Here is a 14,496-nt window from a genome sequence, read left to right as displayed (position 1 = left end):
TCACAGGGTGTTTTCATCAAATCATTGGCAAAGCTATATATAGAAAAAAGATATCTGTTCAAAAAGTTGGGGTAATCTCTCTCATTGGAACATTTCTGCCTCTCACACTGCAAGTATATTTTCCAATACTGAATATTTATATGGTAGCTGAAATTTCAACCACATCTGTCACAGGAGAAATTTGGGGTCAGAGAGAGAAAGACGCTATTTTTTTGTTTTTATTTATTTTGAGAGACAGAGAGAGAGTAGGGGAAGAGGAGAGAGAGAGGGAGAGAGAATTCTAAGCAGGCTCCTCACCGTCTGCACAGAGTCCAATGCAGGGCTCAAACTCACAAACTGTGAGATCATGACCTGAGCTGAAACCAAGAGCAGGACACTCAACCAACCCGAGCCCACCCAGGCGCCCCAAAAGAGGCACTATTTGAATATAGAGCTCTTTGATCCAAAAAGCTAGGCAGACACAATCTCAGTTAATCCAGGAATACTTTGTAATGAAAATTAGGTGAGAAGAAAAAAAAATGTGCCTGTAACATAACAACACCGGGATCAGTTTTGTTTTGTTTTCATGAGAAGTAGGGTCTCGTGAAGAACACACATACTTCACACAGAATAGACCAAAATTTTTCTGGAAAAAATTACTCCAATAGAGAAGTGTGTTTGTCATCAAGTTCTCTGGGAGAAAAACTGGTTTTAGCGTTGCCAACAGAGAGAGAGAACCAAAGTTAAAGCAGCTACCATCACCAGTGACCCTCGCCCCAGGGAAATCATCAAGCAGCCAGCAGAAGAAGACCCCAGTGTTAACTGACTGGTGCCTGAGATGCCTGAGTTGTGAAGCCTAGGAAGGGTCTGAACATGTTGTTTCATTATGTTGAAGGAAGAGCAAGAGTGATCCTGAGGGCAAGGGCCAGGGACTTCAGGTGAGGAGGACCTAAGGGAAGAACAACCTAAGGGAGGACTGATGAGAGAAAATGGGTAGGACTGGAAGAAAAAGAGAGTGAAGGAATGAGGAAGCCTTGTGGTGGTTCACCTTCTTGAGGACATAAGATGAAGCCATATCCACCCCTCATGAGCCCCCACCTAACTCTACCCCCCACCATGAGTAATCTAGCTCAAAGGCACAACCTTTCACCTCCCTCTGACCCTCTCACCTCCACCTCAACTCTGTGCAGCTGTAGGACACTTACTCAAACCATTCAGGAAGGGAGTTGTTTAAACATCTTAAATCAGATTATGTGTCCTATCCACAGAAAAGGCACGAGTCCTCAGAAAGGAGCAGATTGTAGAAAAAAATACCCGCACACCCCACTGTGGATCGCTGGACCACAGTACCAACCATGATGACCACCTCCCCTAAGAAAATAAAAAATCAGGGGCACCTGGGTGGCTCAGTCGGTTAAGCATCCAATTTCAGCTCAGGTCATGATCTCACAGCTCATGGGTTGGAGCCCCACATCAGTCTCTGTGATGACACTTGGAGCCTGGAGCCTGCTTCGGATTCTCTGTTTCCCTCTCTCTCTGCCCCTCCCCTGCTTGTGCTCTGTGTGTATCTCTCTCTCAAAAATAAAAAACATTAAAAACCATTTTTTTTAAAGAAAAGAAAAATCCCTCTGGTTTCTGCCCCGCTCCCACTAAGGAGCCATCTAAAACACATCTACTAGAAGGAGTGAAAGAAGAGTCCATTTGTGTATTAAACTGTTCATTCCCTACCTTGAAACTGAGTTTTCATACACTCTCCAGACAATTACAGAAGCTCCTAGATGGTGTGGGAGAAGGGAATTGATGGAACATGGTCTCCCTCAGATTCAGAAGCACTGATGTGCCTGAGACAAGTACCAAGGGAGACAGAAAGGTGAGGACAGGGTGCTGGTTTCAATAAGAACAAATGCAGAGGAGCATCTTTTAAATTACAAACCCACCTCCCCGACATAGCCAGAGACCATGGGTGTCCTGCCAACTCAGAAAAACTCACCACAAAAGTACCAGAGAAAGAAAACAGCCCTCTTACTGAGTAAACATTAAACCAGAAGGTGATCCACATCACAGATAATCCACTGAAGAGATCGCAAGGCGGAAAAGAAATCTCATCCTTTTCTGTAGTCAAGCAGATACAACCCGTTTCATTGTTCTCAAGACAAACAATAACTAGTCCTCAAGGAAGAGCATTTGACGACACCATTTGCCGCGTATAGTTCCTCCCAAATTTACCTGATAAAATCACCGTGTTTACTAATGTGCCTTTATCCAAAGGAAATATACATTGCTTATTTACTTGAGACAAGAAGGAAAATAGCAACTTGGGGTCACACACTACCAAAGTTGGGCTCCTCCCTATTCCCAGAGACTGGGAAATAGAGGTGCTATCTTCCTCAATTACATTTCAAAAGGATGGCTCCCAAGTTCTTGAAAAAGATCGCTACTTACAAAACTGGCTAGAGGCAACTGGGTGGCTCAATTGGTTAAGCGTCTGATTCTTGGTTTCAGCCCAGGTCATGATTTCACAGCTCATGAGTTCAAGCCCTGCGTCAGGCTCTGTGCTGGCAGCATGGAGCCTGCTTGGGATTCTCTGTCTCTGTCTCTGTCTCTGTCTCTCTGCCCCTTCCCTGCTTGCACGCTATCTCTCAAAATAAATAAACATTTTTAAAAAACTGTCTAGAGGCTTATTTACCTTTTACAAAGGTTTATAGACATCTCAAACGGGCAAAGAAAGAACTCAAAATTACAGTTTTCTTTAAGTAAATACTCTAAGGAAAGGGGGAGGAGGAGTCTCCCTTCTTGCACCAGGGATAATTCAATATTTTCTTGTTTACATTTGTATTTCCCCCAACACAACATCTGCCTTATTTACCTCAAACTGGAAATAACACTCATTCAGATGCAACAATGCATCAGCCATGCAACAAATATTAACTCATTCAACCATTGAGCATTATTCTAGATATTGGGAAAAGGACAGTGAGCAAAATAGACAGGAGTTTTCTATTCTAATGGGGGAGGCAAGCAAGAAGAAATAAACATTCCATATGTATGGCCATACATGGTATTTATAATACATCATATGATAACATGCATAATGTGCTATGAGGGAAAATACAACAGTAGAGATTATATAGCATGATGCAGAACTACATGTATAGTGTGATTAGGGGTAGCATCTTGGGAATCCTAAAGTAGTAAAGAAACAAGCCATGTGGAGGGCATTATGGGGTTGGGGGTCAGGGGGGCAAGTACATTTATGGGTAATAAGTAGATCTAAACCCACAAGGTTTCTCAACCTCAGCACTATTGACATTCTGAGCCACATAATTCTTTGTTATGAGGAGCTGTCCTGTATATTGTAGAATTTTGAGCAACAGCCCTCACCTCTACTCACTAGATGCTGGTAGCTCCCCTCTCCTAGATGTGACAACCAAACTGTCTCCATACATTGCCAAACGTTCCTGAGGGCAGGGGGTGGGGGCAGTAAAATCACCCCAGTTAAAAACCACTCATCACTGGCATAAACTTGAGACCGAGTCTTAGGCAATGATTCTTAAATTTGGGAGGTGCAGCTAAAGGAGTCCTTAGATTGAAACATAGCTTCAAATACATAGAAAAGAAGAATGACAAAAGATCAGTAATCTAAGTACCTATTTTTAAAAGCTAGGAAAACAAAGGCATACCAAACCCGTATCAAGTTAAAGAATGAAATAATGAAGATAAAAACAAAGATCAACAAATATAAACATACAATAGAGAAAGATAAATGCACAATAGAGAAAAATCAACAAAGCCAAAAGCTAGTTCTTTGACAATTTTAATAAAATTTATATAGCCCTATCAAGAACAATAAAGAAACAAGGCACAAATTACTAGTGTCAAGCATGAAGAATAGACAGCACTACAAATCCTACAAACATTATCATAAGGAGATGTTAGGAACAATGTTATGGAAATGAATTTGAAAATTTGGATGAAAATGTCAAGTGTCCTATAAATACAGAGAACACACTGCTGGTTGCCAGAGAGGAGCGGGTGGGGGGATGGGCAAAATGAGTGAAGGGGAGTAAGAGAAACAGGCTTCCAGTTATGAAATAAAGAAATCACAGGATAAAAGATACAGCATAAGGAATATAGTCAATGATATTGTAATAGCATTGTATGATAAGAGATTATAGCTACACTTGTGGTGAGCATAGCATAAGGTATACACTTGTAGAATCATTATTTATACACCTGAAACTAATGTAACATTGTTTGTCAACTACATACTCCAAAATTTTGTTTTAAAAAAGAAAGGACAGGGGCGCCTGGGTGGCTCAGTCAGTTAAGTGTTCAACTCTTGATTTCAGCTCAGGTCATGATCTCACAGTGGTGAGATCAAGTCCTGCATCGGGCTCTGTGCTGGGCAAAAGCCTACTTAAGATTCTCTCTTCCTCTGCCCCTCCCCTGCTCCCTCTCTCGAAAGAAAGAAAGAAAGAAAGAGAAAAAGAAAAAGAAACAAGACAAGTCTTAGAAAAATGCAAAATATCAAAACTGAAACAAAATAAAATAGAAAATCTGAATAGTAATACAGTAAAACCTTGGATTGCAAGTAACTTGTTGTACAAGTGTTCCACAAGATGAGCAAACATTTCTAATACATTTTAACTTTATAAACAAGCAATATCTTGCAATACGAGTAGTATGTGACATCAACTGTCAGATGACCACAACTGAGCCAATGGTTCTCTCCCCCTCTCTCTCTCATTGCAGGATTATGGGTGATCATTTCCCATGCTCGGATGCTTGTTCCCAGGCTGCGGTGTTTGGCAGAAATCAGTGATTTTTCAGAACATTGAAAGGTGCCCACAGCTGGCATTGGTGTATTTTTTGTCACTTCGAAGAACCTATGGACAGTCCTTTGCTTTTCCATACAAGAGTAATCTTAGGGATACTTTGCTTCATTCTAGGTCAGGCTGCCTGCAGACATAGACCCTTTCCTCTGCTGCCTTATTGCCAGTTACATTAAATACAGTATATGACAAGAGTTTATTAATACTTTATTGTAGTCAACATACGTTAGTGATAGTGAAAGTCATCTTACACATAACTCTCCTCTCTCTTGTCTCCCTCACACCAGCCAGGAAGGTTTTCAAAGGTAAGTGCAGGTTATTTATTTTTCTTTATATTTTGTATTTTCTTTATTATTTTGTATTATATTACAGTATTGTAATCATTTTTACATGAATATTTTTGGGTTGTGGAACGAATCATCTGAGTTTCCATTATTTTTTTAAATATTTATTTATTTGTGTGGGAGAGAGAGTACAAGCAGGGAAGGGGCAGAGAGAGAGGGAACACAGAATCTGAAGCAGGCTCCAGGCTCTGAGCTGTCAGCCCAGAGCCCAGTGCAGGATTCAAACTCATGAGCCATGAGACCATGACCTGAGCTGAAGTTGGATGCTTAACCAACTGAACCACCCAAGTGTGCCTCCATTATTTCTTATGGGGAAATTTTCTTTGATATGCAAGTGCTTTGGATTACAAGCATATTTCCAGAATGAATTAACCAAGGTTTTACTGTATATATTTAAATAAATTGAATCTATAATTTAAAACATCTCCACAAAGAAATCTTCAGGTCTACACACCTACGCTAATAAATTCTTCCAAATATTTAAGGAAGAAATAATACTAATATACTCAAACGCTTACAGAGAATTGGAAAAAATAAAAACACTTCTCAACTGATTTTATAAAGTCAGCATAATCTTATTACCAAAAACGAGGTAAGGATATCACAAGGGGGAGAGGGAGTAATTACAATCTTTTCATGAATATCAATTCAAAAACTCTAAACAATATGTGACCAAAATGAATTGAGACATATAAAAAATAATGCATTATCAACAAGTTGAATTTATTCTAGGAACACAACGTTTAATATTCAAAACTAGCATGATAATATCAATGAATCCATAAAAAGCATGTGATAAAATTCAACACTCATTCATGATTTTTTAAAAAATGTTTTAAAACTAGAAAGAACGTCCTTAATGTAATTAAGAATACTTAACAAAAATCCTGTAGCAAATATAACTTAGAGGGAAATATTGAAAGCTTTGCCCCTAAGACTGGAAATGAGGCTAAGATACCCATTCAGCATTTCAACTCAACATCATATTGGAGATACTAGCCAATGGAATAAACCAATAAAAAGAAATAAAAGGCATTTTTAAAACAGCCATTAGTCAAAAATTATGTTTGGAAAAATCCAAAAGAAACTAGATGTCCAGTTAGAATTCCTAATGAATTTAGACCAATATACAAAAAAAAAAAAAAAATGTATTTCTACCAACTAGAAAAAAATTTTTAAACGGTTTTAAAGTACCATTGGGATGGGCTTGTAGCTATGACACCATGAAGCAGTCAGCAAATCCCCTCTGCAAAACAACAACAACCAAAAAGGATAAAACTGGCCACATCATTCTTCATGACTTCATCTTTCATGGAGAGGGGCGTTACAATATTGAGACTGATAAAGCTTTGCTCCCCATCTAAGGGGGCAGCTCTGTCCTCTGGAAAGTTGGCCTACAAGGAAGTTCTTCATTGTCTGGTGAGTACCGATCAGGGGTCTTAAAAGAATCTTCACAGGGACTCTACCTTCCAGTTCCTTCTCAGTTCCACATACTACCTCATTCAATTCTCCTACAGGTGAAAAAGTGAAAGTATGAGACGGGTAAGATGTCCCCTCCTTGACCTACAAGTTGGAAGGAGCCAAAAATAAAACCTCTCACTTTATACCCCAGTGAACACATACTTGTTGAACATTTGCCGCTGTACATGCTGATGTGCGTACGAGGTCCCCACTCTGCAAAGTTATAGGTCCCTCAGGAGACCCACTGTATGGAAGCCACAGTTCCCACACTCTTGCCTTACTACATAAGGCAGAGAACGCAGATGTGTGAAGAAGCAAGTGTGAGACAGGAAGGAGTGGTGATTATGTCGAGCTGGAGAGTTTCTGCCTAAAAACATTCAGATTCAAAAATTGGTGTATATTCCCCTGTGGGCCAAAGAAATGAGCCTGCAACTTTAAAGGTCAGCACCCCACTCATCCATCACCCACAGGGGAGCCATCCCAAAGGGAAAAGAAAAGATAAAACAATTTCAGCTATCAATACGTCGTGTGTGGAAAATAAAACGGGCTTATGTGAGGGCAAATACGGAAGGAGAGGGATGTGTTAACTCTTCAGGGAAGATAGCCCATTCCAGAGCCCTGCCTGTCTGTCTGTGTCTCCACCAAGAGTTTCCAGTGAGGAACTCAGTTCTCAAGAGGCTTATTCTCTGACCTGTGCTTATGAAATGAAGTAATCCAAAATTCCACTCTGATGAGGTGAGCTATTAGAATAATCAGGAAGATGATCTCTTCTTTGGAAAATCTTACCCAAAGATCGTTGAAAGAGTTAGGTTTTAACAAGTCCGGGCAGATTCTGAAAAGGAACGATTGTCTTACTAGAAAATCGGCCTGTCACTCTTCATGCATTCCAGAAATCACATATTATAGACAATTTGATTATTTGAGTATTCTGAGGTTTGCCTAGCACTGGACTTTGCTCCTGGTGAGCAACTTATGTCTCTCCATGTTGTTGTTGTTGTTGTTGTTGTTGTTGTTGTTGTTGTTATTGTTTTGAGTTTGTTTTGTTTTTTACATTATATTCTTTCCAGTAGTTCACATCCTTGTCTCGCAGTCTTTTCATGGTCCAAGCTGTATGTCTTTAATGTTTTGCACCTACTCTCAGTAAGGTGTTTCACATGTGTCATTGCCAGTTGTTTTTGAGAGAATTCTTCCTGGCTTAGGAGTCTGGCAACAAACAGTATAGCTTGTTGCAATGTTCTCTGTATACTAGGAAGGGGGAAAAAAAAAGGACATGAGCTTTCAAATGTTAAGTGTAAGTATAGGGTATGTGTCGGTATAGTTATAGACATAGGTGTAGGTATAGGTGTTGGGGTCGATGTAACTACAGGTGCTACAGGAGTAAGTGTGAGTACAAATTATCAGCACAAGTACAGTCTGGTCATGCTTGGAGTCTTGGCCATGGTGGCAGAACTTCTGTGTGGGCAGCTCTCATTCATACCTAACTGACAAATGATGTGGGAGACCTTTCAGGTCTTCTATGTCTCTTTTTGCCCCTAACTGCTCACTTCAAAGGAAAGGCATGGAAATAGGAAATACTAACTAGCCAAATTAATAGGTCTAGGAAAAAACTGGAGGGGGGGGTGGAGAAAATATATGAAAAAGAAAGGGAATCAATTGACTCTGGGTATCCAATAACCCATGATGAGGCTAGTTGAGTTTTAGCTGTGTATGTGTTTTCACAGCTTAGGCCACAGACCTTTGAGATGATCTTGTTCAGGGAGAGGAAATAGATCTTATTTCAGTGTCACTTCTGGCTCCCTGGCAGTGGCTATGTGAAGACGTCATCCCTGTTATAGGTGTAGGAGGAAAGGTTGACAGTATGCTGCTCCCCAGGTATTTCCCTCCGTGATGTAGTCCGAAAACCTCATTTCATAAATTAAAAAGCAAAAACCAAGAGAATTTAAGTGACTTGTCCAAGGCCTCATAGCTACTTAGAAGCAGTTCTGGGACTCAGGTGTGGTAACTCCAAAGCAGTTCCTTCCATCACACCGTTATGCATAGTACCTGGCACACATAAGTAAGAATAATTCACACTGTAGATAGGTGGGGTGAAAACATGAGTAGGCCGAATAAGGACTTGCCAAAAGATGTGCATCCTGATCCCAGGAATTTGGTTGTTTCAACAAACATTATTCAATAGGCACTGCGTTAGTTGTTTGGGATAAAAAGATTTATTAAAACACAGAACCGTGGGGAACCTGGGTGGCTCAATCAGTTGAGCGTCTGACTTCAGTTCAGATCATGATCTCACGGTTTATGAGTTTGAGCCCCACATCAGGCTCTGTGCTGACAGCTCAGAGCCTGGAGCCTGCTACAGATTCTGTGTCTCCCTCTCTCTCTCTCTCTGCCCCTCCTCTGCTCACGTTCCATCTCTCTCTCTCTCTCAAAAATAAACACTAAAATTTAAAAATTAATAAATAAATAAAACAGAACCTATTCTCAAGAAGTTCATAGTTTAAGGAAACATATAAACATAAGCAAATTCCATTCACAGTCTCAGAGTTATTTTTAATTTTTTTTAACGTTTATTCATTTTCGAGAGACAGAGAGAGTGTGAGTGGGGAAGAGCAGAGAGAGAGGGAGACACAGAATCCCAAGCAAGCTCCAGGCTCTGAGCTGTCAGCCCAGAGCCCAATGCGGGCTCGAACCCACAAACCACGAGATCATGACGTGAGCCTTAGCCGGATGCTTAACCAACTGAGCCACCCAGGCACCCCCTCAGAGTTATTTTTAAAAAGGAAAATTCAAGGACTTGCTTTTTCCATCTTACAAAGCTCAAATCACTGCCTCTGCTGCCTTCCTTAACCATCTGATCACCTTACCCTCTCTCCTCACTATTATCCTTATAATGTAGTAAGTTAACGTTATAACTCATTCTCTGTACATGAGTATCCAGAGCACATTGGATGGGAAGCTCGTTGATCTGAAAACATGGGTCAGACCATTTAACCAGAGTCAATGATTCCTTTATCATACTGTCTACTCCACTCCGGCTATGATGACCACACAGACCAGCAGCCATAGATACTAACCACATAACCACTAACCTTGGCTTCTCCCCAATCCTATCAGCCTGGCTGATAACACAGATTCAGTTCTGTAAAGACCCATACCCATATATAACCATGAAATAAACACCTTTTCTCTAAAGTCTTTCCCAATTTCCCATTTCAAAGCCTGTGCCTTAACAAATGAGGGCTGTCAAGATCAAAGCTGCAACTCAGAAGTTGTTTGCCTGACTCTGGCAGAAAGGCCTAGCAAGTACTTAAACATTTCCTCCCACCACACTGCAATAGCTAAACAGGATGATAAAATAAATATTTCTCCCAATAGGTAGGTTGCCTTTTCATTTAGTTAATGATTTCCTTTGCTGTGCTTTTTTTTTTTTTTTTAATTTACATCCAAGTTAGTTAGCATATAATACAATAATGATTTCAGGAGCAGAATCCAGTGATTCATCCCCTACATATAACACCCAGTGCTCATCCCAACAAGTGCCCTCCTCAATGCCCCTTGTCCACTTAGCCCATCTCCCCACCCAAAACCCCTCCAGCAACCCTCAGTTTGTTCTGTATATTTAAGAGTCTCTTATGTTTTGTCCCCCTCCCTGTTTTTATATTATTTTTGCTTCCCTTCCCTTACGTTCATCTGTTTTGTATCTTAAATGCCACATATGAGTGAAATCATATGATATTTGTCTTTTCTGACTGAACAATTTCTCTGAGCATAATACAGTCCAGTTCTATCCACGTAGTTGCAAATGGCAAGATTTCATTATTTTTGATCACCAAGTAATATTCCGTTGTGTATATATACCACATCTTCTATCCATTCATCTGTTGATGGACATTTGGGCTCTTTCCATACTTTGGCTATTGTTGATAGTGCTGCTATAAACATTGGGATGCATGTGGCCCTTCGAAACAGCACACCTGTATCCCTTGGATAAATACCTAGTAGTGCTAGGATCTTTACCCTATGATTGCTAGATTGTAGGGTAGCTCTATTTTTAATTTTTTGAGGACCCTCCATACTGTTTTCCAGAGTGGCTGCACCAGTTTACATTCCCACCCGCAATCCAAAAGGGTTTCTCTTTCTCCTCCTTTGCAGTGCCTTTTAGTTTGATGCAGCCCCTCTTGTTTATTTTTGTTTCTGTTATCTTTGCTTTTGGTGACGAATTGAAAAAAATCAAGTGCCAAGACCAACATTTGTTATCTCTTATCATGCCACTCTAACAGATGTGAAATGATATCTCATTGTAGTTTTTTTCCTTATTAAAATTTTGTTTTTATGGGTCTCAAATTCTGTGACAGATTTTTGGTCAAGTTGTTTCCATTAAAAAGTACTGCTTTTAAAAACTAGTAACTTAAAACTGCCATGTACACAAAAACCCAAATGGTCCACAAAACATTCTCCTTTCCTTCTGAAGGTTTTACAATGCATTGTTATCAGTAACCAGTCTTTTACTATTAAACTTAAAAGGCCAGTTGACACAAACAGTTCTGAGACCGTTCTTCCACCACTGATTAAGACTGGGGTGGCAAGTATTGGGGGTAATATTCATTTAGACTTCTGAGCTTTCTGGGCAGACCTGGTGACCTTGCCAGCTCCAGCTGCCTTATTGGCCCACTGCTTTGATGACACCCACAGCAACTGTCTGTCTCATGTCACAAACAGCAAAAAGGCTCTCAACACAGAAAAGCTTGCCAGCGACCATATCAACAATGGCAACAGCACCAGATTTCAAGAACTTGGGGCCATCTTGCAGCTTTTTTCAAGAACGACAATAAATCTTCAGCTCAGCACACTTGCAAATAATGTGAGCTGTGTGACAATCTACCACAGTGCATATCTGGCACTGATTTGGCCTGGATGGTCCAGGATAATCACCTGAGCCATAAAGCCATCTGCTTCCATTAGTAGGTTGTTTTTGCGGTCATCAGCCACATTGCCACGATGAACATCTTTGACAGATACATACCTGACACTGAAGCCTACGTTGTCCCCAGGAAGAACCTCACTCAAAGCTCCATGGTGTATTTCAACAGACTTTACTTCAGCTGTAAAATTGACCGGAGCAAAGGTGACCACCATGCTGGGTGTAAGCACCAGTCTTGGATGTCTGTCTGGGTGGCTCAGTCAGTTGAGCGTCTGACTTTGGCTCAGGTCATGATCTCACAGTCTATGGGTTTGAGCCTCACATCAGGCTTGTGCTGACAGCTCAGAGCCTGGAGCCTGCTTCTGATTCTGTGTCCCCCCTCTCTCTCTGCCCCTCCCCTACTCACATTCTATCTCTCTCTGTCTCTCTCTGTCTCTGTGTCTCTCTCAAAAATAAAAATAAACATTAAAAAGATTTAAAAAAAAAAAAAAAAAAAAAGAACACCAGTCTCTACCTGGCCCACAGGGACAGTACCAATATCACCAATTTTGTAGACATCCTGGAGGGGCAGACACAAGGGTCAGCTGGATGAGCGGGTAGCCAAATGCAGAACCAGAACTTTAAGCAGTGTGGTTCCACTGTCATTGCCATCTTTACATGTGACTTTCCATCCCTTGAATCAAGGCATGTTAGCACTTGGCTCCAGCAGGTTGTCACCATTCCAACCAGAAACTGGCATAAATGCTACTGTGCTGGGCCTGTACCCAGTTTTCTTAATGTAGGTGCTGACTTCTTAACGATTTCCTCATATCTCTTCTGGCTGTAGGTAGGGTGGCTCAGTGGAATCCATTTTGTTAACACCAACAATTAGCTTTCTCACTGTGGTTTTGGTTTGCATTTCCCTGCTGCTTAGTGATGTTGAGCATCTTTTCATAAATCTTTTGGTAATTTGTAGGCCTTCTTTGTAGAAATGCCTGGTCAAGTTATTCTGCCCAGTTTTAAATGGAATTGTTCTTTTTTTCCTATTGAGTTGTAGGAGTCCTTCATAGTTTGGGGATAGCAACTCCTTATCAGATATATGATATGCAGACATTTTCTACTATTCCATAGGTTGTCTTTTCATTTCGGTGCTTGTTTCTTTTGTTCTGCAGAAGCTTTTTAGTTCAATGTGGCCCCACTCATTTACTTTGTGTTTGTTGTTTGTGCTTTTGGTGTCAAATAAAAAAAGAACTGTTGCCAAGATCAATATCAAAGAGATTTTTCTTCATGTTTTATTCTAGGAGCTTATGGTTTCAAGTTATGCTTAAGTCCTTAGTCCATTTTGAGTTAATTTTTGTAGGTGGTTTAGGGTAAGGGTCCCATTTCATTCTTCTGTGTATGGTTATCCAGTTCTCCCAGCACCATTTATTAAAGAGACTGTTCTTTCCCCATTGCATATTCTTGGCTCCTTTGTTGTAAATTGATTGACCGTATATGTCGTGTTTATTTCTGGGACCTCTATTTTGTTCCATTAATTAGAACCTATGTGTCTGTTTTTATGCCAATATCATACTGTTGGGATCACTTTGTATGCCAATACCATAGTGTTTGGATCATCATCAGTTTGAAGCTTTGTTCTTCTTTCTCAGAATTGTTTTGGTTAGTTGGGTTCTTGTGATTTCATGCACATTTAGAATGGCTATCACTGAAAACATAAGAGATAACAAGTATTTGTGAGGATGTGTAGTATTTGTGCACTGTTGGAGGGAATATAAATTGGTGCAACCACTATGGAAAATAGTATGGAGATTACTGAAAAAATTTAAAAATAGAACTACCATACGATCCAGAAATCCCACTTCTGGGAATTTATCAAAAAAAAAAAAAAAATGAAAACACTAACTCAAAAAGGAATCTGCACTCCCATGTTCTTTGCTGCAATAGTCACAATAGCCACAGGGAAACAACCTAAGTATTCATCAGTGGATGACTGGATAAAGAAAATGTGGTATAGTGGAATACTATTCAGCCATTAAAAAAGAAGAAAATCCTGCTATTTGTGACAACATGGATAGAAATTGAGGGTATTATGCTAATTGAGGGTATTAGTTAGAAAAGACAAATGCTGAATGATCTCGTTTATATGTAGAATCTAAAAACATCAAACTCATAGAAACAGAGAGTAGAATGGTGATTACTAGGGGGTGGGGTGGGGAAAGTGGGGAGACATGGTCAAAGGGAACAACCTTTCAGTCATAAGATGGTAAGTTCTGAGGAATCTAAGGTACAGCATGGGGACTATAGCTAACAATACTGTATTATAAACTTGAAAGTTGTTAAGGGAATAAATCTCAAATGTTCTCACCACAAAAAATAAATTGTAATTAGATGATGTGACAGAAGTATTAGCTAACACTAGGGTGGTAATCGTTTTGCAAAATATTAGTGTATCAAATCAAAACATTGTATACCTTAATCTTACATAATGTTCCATGTCAATTGTATCTCAATAAAGTTAAAAAATAAAGCCAATCATAATGATTGTCAGCTTGCTGTACTTATGTGACTTTAAGACAGTATTGCCAAAGAATATGGCCAAATAGTTATACAGGGATTAAAATTGAACCATGATTTTGGGTTGTTTAAATAACATGAATTGTTTAAAATGCAAATATATGTGAAAAGCTGTTGTAATTCTCAAATTTTTAGTCATAAAAAAACACTTTTTATGGCAAGTAAAGAGCAGAGGTTCTTAATGACTAACAGGAAATAGACAAAAATAGCAATACATGCTTATACTGAAGTAGAAAGAAATTACATGTGAGAAGAATCTTCCTGAAGGTATATTTATTACTGACCAAATATTAAAAGTTTGTCATTCACTATTTAAAGATATCTTTCTTTTATAACAATTTGCAATTTACAGAAAAGTTACAAGAACATACACAGAATTCCTTCACCAAAACTGTCTTGTCCCGTTATT

The 14,496-nt window shown here is 39.7% G+C and overlaps 2 pseudogenes; both read right to left on the bottom strand.

Moving 5' to 3' along the window:
- Window positions 1-14,496, bottom strand: part of LOC109252546 (60S ribosomal protein L7a-like) — an 89,612-nt pseudogene that overhangs the window by 24,302 nt on the left and 50,814 nt on the right.
- Window positions 11,018-11,855, bottom strand: LOC128778857 (elongation factor 1-alpha 1-like; annotated as a pseudogene).

Source organism: Panthera pardus, unplaced genomic scaffold, assembly GCF_024362965.1.
Source record: "Panthera pardus isolate Hobbes unplaced genomic scaffold, ASM2436296v1 HiC_scaffold_21, whole genome shotgun sequence".
Lineage (NCBI taxonomy): Eukaryota > Metazoa > Chordata > Mammalia > Carnivora > Felidae > Panthera > Panthera pardus.
Note: the sequence above shows the minus strand (reverse complement) of the source record. Positions and strands in the feature narration are given on the sequence as shown.